The sequence below is a fragment of the Erinaceus europaeus genome, chromosome 18, assembly GCF_950295315.1.
Source record: "Erinaceus europaeus chromosome 18, mEriEur2.1, whole genome shotgun sequence".
Classification (NCBI taxonomy): domain Eukaryota; kingdom Metazoa; phylum Chordata; class Mammalia; order Eulipotyphla; family Erinaceidae; genus Erinaceus; species Erinaceus europaeus.
The window spans coordinates 59213868-59222333 of NC_080179.1; the positions used below are offsets into that span (position 1 = coordinate 59213868).

Here is an 8466-nt window from a genome sequence, read left to right on the forward strand (position 1 = left end):
CCACTGCACAGACTCCAAGAAGAATATATGTTACTCATCAGTTTTGGGACTCGTTAGAAGGTCATTCAAACATGCTATCTAAGTCCAGTTATTACTATTCTTCTTCTTTTTTTTTTTCTCATAGCACTGCTCAATTCTGGTTTAAGGTGGTAATGGAGATTGAACCTAGGAATTTTGGTGCTTCAAGCAACAAAGTCTTTTTTTTTGCATAACCATTATGTTAGCTCCCTAGTCATAAACCTAATTATTTAAACTGATAAATAAAGAAGTTAATGGAAGTTAACACTTAACACTTCCTTGGGGGCCAGGCAGTATTACACCTGGTTAAACACACATAGCACAAAGCACAAGGAGTAGAGGAAAGATCAGGATTGAGCCCCAGGCTCCTCACCTGCAGGGGGTTGCTTCAAAAGCAGTAAAGCAGGCCTGCAGCTGTCTTTCTCTCTTCCTCTCTATCTTTTCCTCTCTCAATGTTTCTCTGTCCTTTCCAATAAAAATGCGGAGGGGTGGGGGGTTAACACTGTTTTAAACACCGATCTTCAACCACTGGAACATCTACCACGAAAGGAATAATATTCTTTTTAGCATTTTTTTTTTTTATTTAAGAAAGGATTAATTAACAAAACCATAGGGTAGGAGGGGTACAACTCCACACAATTCCCACCGCCCAATCTCCATATCCCACCCCCTCCCCCGATAGCTTTCCCATTCTCTATCCCTCTGGGAGCATGGACCCAGGCATTTTTTTTTTAATGAGAAATATAGGATGAGAGAGAAAGAACCAGACATCACTCTGGCACATGTGCTGCCGGGGATCGAACTCCCGACCTCATACTTGAGAGTCCAAAGCTTTACCACTATGCCACCTCCCAGACCATGTCTTTTTAGCAATTTTATCCCTGCTAAATATCCTTAAGTCAAGGAAATTCAGTATGATAACAGATTTACTATGGTCTGTAATTACCATCAAAAGAAAGTTCTATGATGCTCATGATAAGTCTCTAATTCTTCTATTATATTTGAATGAGATGAAAATTAGAAGGAAATTAGAAAATGAAATACTAACCAAAATAAAAAGATTGGGAGTAAAGAAACAAGCAAATATGAGATAATAAAGGGGGGGGATCAGAGATTTACTTAAACAAAAACCCAAGTTTTTTAGAACTTCCCAGAAACAATGCATATTTTTATTTATTTATTTTTGCCACCAAGGTTATTGCTGAGGGTCAGTGCCTGCACTACAAATCCACTGCTCCTGGAGGCCATTTTTCTCATTTGTTGCCCTTGTTGTTGCTATTGATCTTGTTATTATTGTTTCATTGCTGTTGTTGGTTGACAGGACAGAGAAAAATTGAGAAAAGAAGGGAAAACAGAGGGGGAGAGAAAGATTGACACCTGCAGACCTGCTTTACCACTTCTGAAGTGACCACCCTGTAGGTGGGGAGCCAAGGGCTCAAACCGGGATCCTTGCAGCAGTCCTTGAGCTTTGCTCCATTGTGGTCTTAACCCAATGCATTACTATAGAGTCCCCATGCATATTTTCAGTTCTTCTTCTTCTAGCGTTTGCCCTTCTTCCATAGCCAGTCAACAGCGTCAGGTTGAGCCTGATGTAAAGTTTTGAGACCTCCTTTGAATCTGGAGAGGTGGCAGTTGTTGACTATGTGGGTCATAGTCTGTCTGTAGCCACAGGGGCAGTTCGGGTCATCTCTGGCTTATTTTTAGTAAGACACGCTAAGTTTCAAAACCTAGTTTCATTACCTATTGTGATCACTTTGAATAGGGAATTTAATTCTTCTTTCATTAATTAATTATTTTGTTAAGTTATTCATTAATTAGAGACTGAGAGGAAAGGGGGAAGTAGAGAGGGAGAAAGAGACACTTGCATCACTGCTTCACTGATCTCCAATTTTTCCCCCTGTAGCATGGGGATTGCAGGCTTGAACCCTGGTCTTTGAGCATTGTAACATGTATGCTAAACCAGGTGCACCAACACCTGGCCTCTTGGCTATGTACTTATACAAGAATTTGTTTCTTTATATGAAACCATGATTAAGATAATTTAAATGATAATTTCACTTAGAAGATAAAACAAAATCATGTATAATACTCTGCATTAATGCCAGACATGACACTCATTTGATCAATGAACCTGCTCTGTTTTTCTATATTTTTCATATATTTGAGATGCTACAAAATAATGTCTTGTATTTTTTGTCCAAATTATATCCCAGCTGTATAATAGTTTCCTTGCTTCTTATACAAAATTTCATGTTTACATTTAATCTTTCAATATTTGTACCTTCATATCAGTTTATATTTCCTGATACTTGTGAGTAAGTCTCTACATTAAATGATTCCAAGTCTCTATGATTGGTTAATTTGAATTAACTTAAAAAATATTTTGTTGGACAGGGCTAGAATGACTTCAGGAATCCACCAAATCACTGGTGAGTGCAAACACATGTAGCTCATGGACAGAGAGGAGCCTAGGGAGAGATTAAGTGGCTGGTAACAGTCTGGCAGTTTATCAGTTGAAAAACTACCTCCAGTCTGTTTCACTAACAAACAGACAGCTGATGGGGGGAGAGGACTCCCCTAAGACTCACCAAATGCAACTGTGAGTCTCCATTGCTACTGCCCTCAAAAGCTGGAGTAGCGGTGGGTGGGAGGGTTTGGGGGGGGGGGGGCTGTGCTGACACCAAGGGACAGAGAACTAATGAGAAAACTCAGGAGAAGATCTAGCAGTGGGGCTGTGAGAGTTTCTTTGCATAATCACTGAATTATCTCTGCCCCACCCTGCTTTGTTCTTGGTCAGGAGTCAGTGATTAAGCTAAGAAGCCTACTTATAGTTAAAAAGCCCTCAGGCTTCCATAGCCTACAGGGAAGAAAAAGAACAACAGAGGCTTTCAAGCCACTGTGCTCCAACTCCGGGATTGAAATAATATTGACATCAGGGGTGGGCATGCCAGGCTGAGTCAGTTCTTGTCCCTTGGTGACGAGCTGCTGGGGCCCCCAGCTCACCCGCCGGCCCCACAGCTGCCCTGCAAGTCATGCTCCCAGGCTGCCACTGGTGACATGCCCACTTACCAGATCCAAGCCCCAACTACGACTTTGCCTCAGGGTATAGTGATGGCTGCCTCACCAGGAAGTTTAAACAGTCCTCAGCAACATGCAAGAGAGCACTGAGGCTAATGAAGTGTTAACAGGGAAGCCACCCAGGAGTGTCACAGGAAGAAGAAGGAATATGTCAAATGTCTTGAGAACCATGTGGCTGTCCTTGAAAACCAAAACAAGACCCTCATTGAGGAACTCAAGGCCTCAAAGATCTTTATTGCCATAAAGTAGAGTGACTGTGTCTTGGGCATGGACCTGGTTTACTGTGAACTCTTACAGAGGCAGGAGATGCAACAGCCTTCCTCAATGGCCGTGTGGGCCTGTAGAAAGGACACCTGTGACCCTTAAGAATCTGGTTTGACTTAGTGTTCTGCAAATGGGCGGGTTGTTCAGAGCTGTGCTGTGCAACCATGACCACATGTACCATGCCCACTTCACCCTGTTTGTCACTAGCTTTGCCAAAAAGAAAAAAAAAAGTTGCGTTTGCCCTTTTGCTTGTCCCTTTTTTTCAGGGAAGCTGCTAAGGAATGCTGATGTTGGAATAAAGAATATGTCAAATGTCTGGAGAGTCAAGTGGCCTTGCTGGAAGTTCAGAACAAGAATTTTATAGAGGAACTCGAAACCTTGAAAGACATTTGCTCTTCTAAAACAGATTACTAGAGATATTTAACTATGAACTGATTATAACATGTACAGTTGCTTTTGAAGGCAATACAATATATAGCCGACAAGAATTATGGCTTTTTTATTCCCCCTCTCTCTTCCCTTTGTATCACTCATCACATCCCCTAATCTCTAACATTCCTGAAATGCTTCAGTGTATGCAGTCTTTCTTAGCTGTGACTTCAGTTCTTTAAGAAGAAAACTGTAAAAGAGAAAAAAGAAAGAATGAAAAAAGAAAAGAAAAGAAAAAAACAAATGTCTGTAAAAAATTCTTAACAATGCAATATTTGTAAGTCTAGGTGTTTTCATGCCACATCTTTGCAGTGCCCTATGAATAGTGTCCTATGCGAGACAAAATGTTTGCAGGTCTTTAAAAATCATTTTAGGACAGTATGATCAAAGATCATGTATCCAGCAGTACAATAAAAGTAAGCCACAGGGAGGGAAAAATTATATATATATAAAATCAGGAAAGAATCTAATAACATGCCTATCTGAAAATAAGAGTTTTGAAATGAATTCATGGTGTTTCAGATTTTATGTCCATTCCTTTGTAAAGAAAACATTTTATTGTTCTCCTTGGATGCCATAGTTAAAGAGAGTTTTTAATAGAACCATGTTGGTCACAAAAAAAAAAAAAACCAAAAGAAATGATATTGAAACAACTGTCAATTTCCACAACTGTGAACTCTTTAATTATCTTACTTAGACACAAGTCAATCCAGGCAAGAGTGAGCAGTAATTTGAAAAGTACTGAGAGAGGGACCTCATAACATAGTATATAAAATGGTTAAACCAACAAGAAGAAATATTGGAGAAATGAACAAGGACAAGAGTCCAGCTAAAAGTGCCCTGAAGGTTAAAGCACAAAATAATGAGGTCAACATTCAAACACTGGTTAAGTAAATAAACACAAGAGTGAGTAAAGAGTTTGAAAGAATTGTCATCAGAAATGTAGAAACAACCAATGAGACTCTAGAAGAAAACATTAATTATCACAAGGTTATTAGAGAGCTGAAAACTGAAATAGCTAAGCTAAGGACACAACAAGCTGAACAAGTTAAAACAGTATCAGAACAGGGTAACAAAATAAATGAACTCCAGAAAACAGTTGAGAAGAGAGAGTATAGAATAAATGAGGCTGAAGACAGAATTAGCAAGGTTGAGGATCAATTAGAGACAACTAAAAAAGAAGTAAGTGATCTCAAAAAGAAAAGAGATTAAGAGATACTGAAAACAAAAACAGAGATGTATGGGATGACTTCAAAAGAAATAATATACACATTATTGGCTTACTAGAGGAAGAAAGAGATGGAGGGAAAGAAAGCATTCTTCAGGAAATAATAGCTGAGGACTTCCCCAGTTAGGCAATACAAAAGACATAAAGGTTCAAGAAGCCCAGAGGGACCCAAATAGAATTAACCCAGATTTAAAGACACCAAGGCACATAATATTTAGAATAGAATGGAATAAGACTAAAGAAAGGATACTGAAGGCTATAAGAGAAAAACAGAGTCAGCTACAGAGGAAAACCCATAAGATTAGCAGCAGACTTCTCCACACCAACATTACAAGCTGGAAAAGAATGGCAAGAAATCTATCAAGTTCTCTATGAGAAAGTCTTTCAACCAAGACTACTGTATCCTGCTAGACTGTCATTCAGACTAGATGCAGCCATAAAAACCTCCTCAGACAAGAAACAGTTGAAAGAATTAACGACCACCAAACCTGCCCAAAAGAAGTTCTGTGATTTCTCCTACAAATAGTCAGACCACCACAAATATGCAATATATCAAGACAATCTAAAAATCTACAAGAATTGTATTAAAATATCTTCAATCTATGATACCAATAAATGTCAATGGCCTGTATTCACCTATTAAAAGACTCAGAGTGGGAAGATGGATCAGAAAACACAACTCAACAATATGCTGTCTAACGGAAACCCACCTAACTCAACAAGACAAACACAGACTCAAAGTGAAAGGATAGAAAACTATCATACAAGACAATGGCCCACAAAAAAGTGCCTGGCTAGCATGAGGATGCCTCTTCCTGGGCGCGTACTCTCTGGGTTGGAGAGAATGAGACCAGAGCCAGCTTGGACTGCTACTCACTTAGCAACACAAGGGAGATGACTCATGAACAGAGCTCGTGATGGTGAGGCAATACGATTCTTTATTGATCAGAGAGCCAAGGCTTTTAAAGTGCAGACCTGGAAGTGGCAAGTCAGAAACGGAAATGACTAGGAAAGGGGCAGAGAAGGGCAAAAGGCACTGGAAAGGTAGGAACTTCCTTAGCAACAGTTGCGAGGGTTATAACTGGTAGAATTAGTAATATTCTGCAGGTAGGGAGGGTCTTGAGGGTAGAAAGAAGACAGATCTAAGGAATGTAATGGGTGGGGATCTTTCAGGTAAAACAATGATTATATAGATAATAAGTTTGATAAGACTAAAGGCTGGATGTCCCCTCAAGTCAAGCTCTGCCAAGCTCAGCCACATCCCCACAATTTCCCAACAAAAAAGGGCAGGAACAGCTATTCTCATATGTGACATGATAGACTTTAAAATCAATAAAATTAAAAAAGATATGGATGGACACTATTTAATGCTCAGAGGATCAAGTCAATCAAGAGGACTTAACAATTATTAACATCTATGCACCCAATGAGAAGCCATCTAAATGCATCAAACATCTACTGAAAGAGCTAGAGCAATATATTAACAGCAACACAGTCATAGTAGGGGACTTCAACACCCAACTCTCTCGACAGATCATCCAGGCAGAAAATTAATAAAGACATGAGGGAGCTAAATGAGGAGGTAGATAAACTAGAACTATTGGACATATTCAGAGTCATTCGTCTCAAGAAATGGGAATACACACTTTACTCAAGTCCACATGGGTCATTCTCAAGGATAGACCATAAATTAGGCCACAAAGACAGCATCAGAAAATTCAAAAGCATTGAAATCATCCCAAGCATCTTCTCAGAACATAGTAGAATTAAACTAACACTTAACAATCAACAAAAGATTAGTAATAGTCCCAAAACATGGAAGCTCAACAGTACACTACTTAACAACTACTGGGTCAAAGAGGAAATAAGGGAAGAAATGAAAATATTTTGAGAATTCAATGAAAATGAAGACACAGCTATCAAAATATTTGAGACACAGCTAAGGCAGTACTTAGAGAGAAGTTCATAGCCGTATAAGCACATATTAGGAAACAAGAAAAAGCACAAATAAACATCCTGATTGCATATCTTAACAACCTAGAAGAAGAAGAACAAAGCAACCCTAAAGCAACCAGGAGGACAGAAACCACTAAAGTTAGGGCAGAAATAAATAACATTGAAAATAAGAAAACCATACAAAAGATCAACTAAAGTAAATGTTAGTTCTTTGAAAGAGTGAACAAAAATAACAAACCCTTAGCCAGACTCACAAAACAAAAAAGGGAGAAGACCCAAATAAGTCAGATCATAAATGAAAGAGTAAATATCATAATAGACACCACAGAAATTCAGCATATCATGTGAGACTTTTATGAGCACAAAGCTTAAGAACCTGGAAGAAATGGACTATTCCTAGATACCTATGTACTTCCAAAATCAAGTAAAGAGGAACTAGATAACATGAACAGGCCCATCACAGCTAATGAAATTAAAACAGTTATCAAAAACCTTCCCAAGTATAAAAGTCCTGGACCAGATGGTTTTAAAAATGAATTCTACAAAACCTTCAAAGAAGAACTAATACCTCTACTTTCAAATGTCTTCCAGAAAACTGAAGACACTGGAAACTCTCTTCAAACTTCTATGAAGCCAACATCACTCTGATACCAAAAGCAGACAGGGACACAACCAAAAAAGAAAACTATAGACCAATATCTCTGACAAACATGGATGCTAAAATATTGAATAAAATTCTAGCCAACTGGATACAGCAGTATATTAAAAAGATTGTTCATCAGACCAAATGACCAACAACCAAGCAAGGTTGTTTTAATATTCGTACATCAATCAATGTGATCCACCACATCAATGAAAGCAAGACCAAAAACCACAGCCATATGCAGAGAAATCCTTTGACAAAATACAACATCCCTTTATGAACAAAACACTACAAAAAATGGGAATAGATGGTAAATTCCTGAAGATAGTGGAGTCTATATATAGCAAACCTATAGCCAACATCATACTCAATGGTGAAAAACTGAAAGCATTTCCACTCAGATCAGGTACTAGACAGGGATGCCCACTATCACCATTACTATTCAACATAGTGTTGGAAGTTCTTCCCATAGCAATCAGGCAGGAGCTAGGAATTCAAGGGATACAGATTGCAAGAGAAGAAGTCAAACTCTCCCTATTTGCTTATGGCATGATAGTATAAATAGAAAAGCCTAAGAAATCCAGCAAGAAGCTTTTGAAAATCATCAGGCAATACAGTAAGGTGTCAGGCTACAAAATTAACATTCAAAATTCAGTGGCATCCTTCTATGCAAACACTAAGTTAGAAGAAGTTGACATCCAGAAATAAATTCCTTTTACTACAGCAACAAAAACAATAAAATATCTAGGAGTAAACCTAACAAAATAAGTGAAAGACTTGTATACTGAAAATTATGAGTCACTACTCAAGGAAATTGAAAAAGACACAAAGAAGTGGAAAGATATTCCAT

The 8466-nt window shown here is 38.4% G+C and overlaps 1 pseudogene; it reads left to right on the plus strand.

Moving 5' to 3' along the window:
• The first annotated feature begins 3058 nt into the window (after positions 1 to 3058).
• Positions 3059 to 3554, plus strand: LOC132534335 (cAMP-responsive element modulator-like; annotated as a pseudogene).
• The last annotated feature ends 4912 nt before the right edge of the window (positions 3555 to 8466 follow it).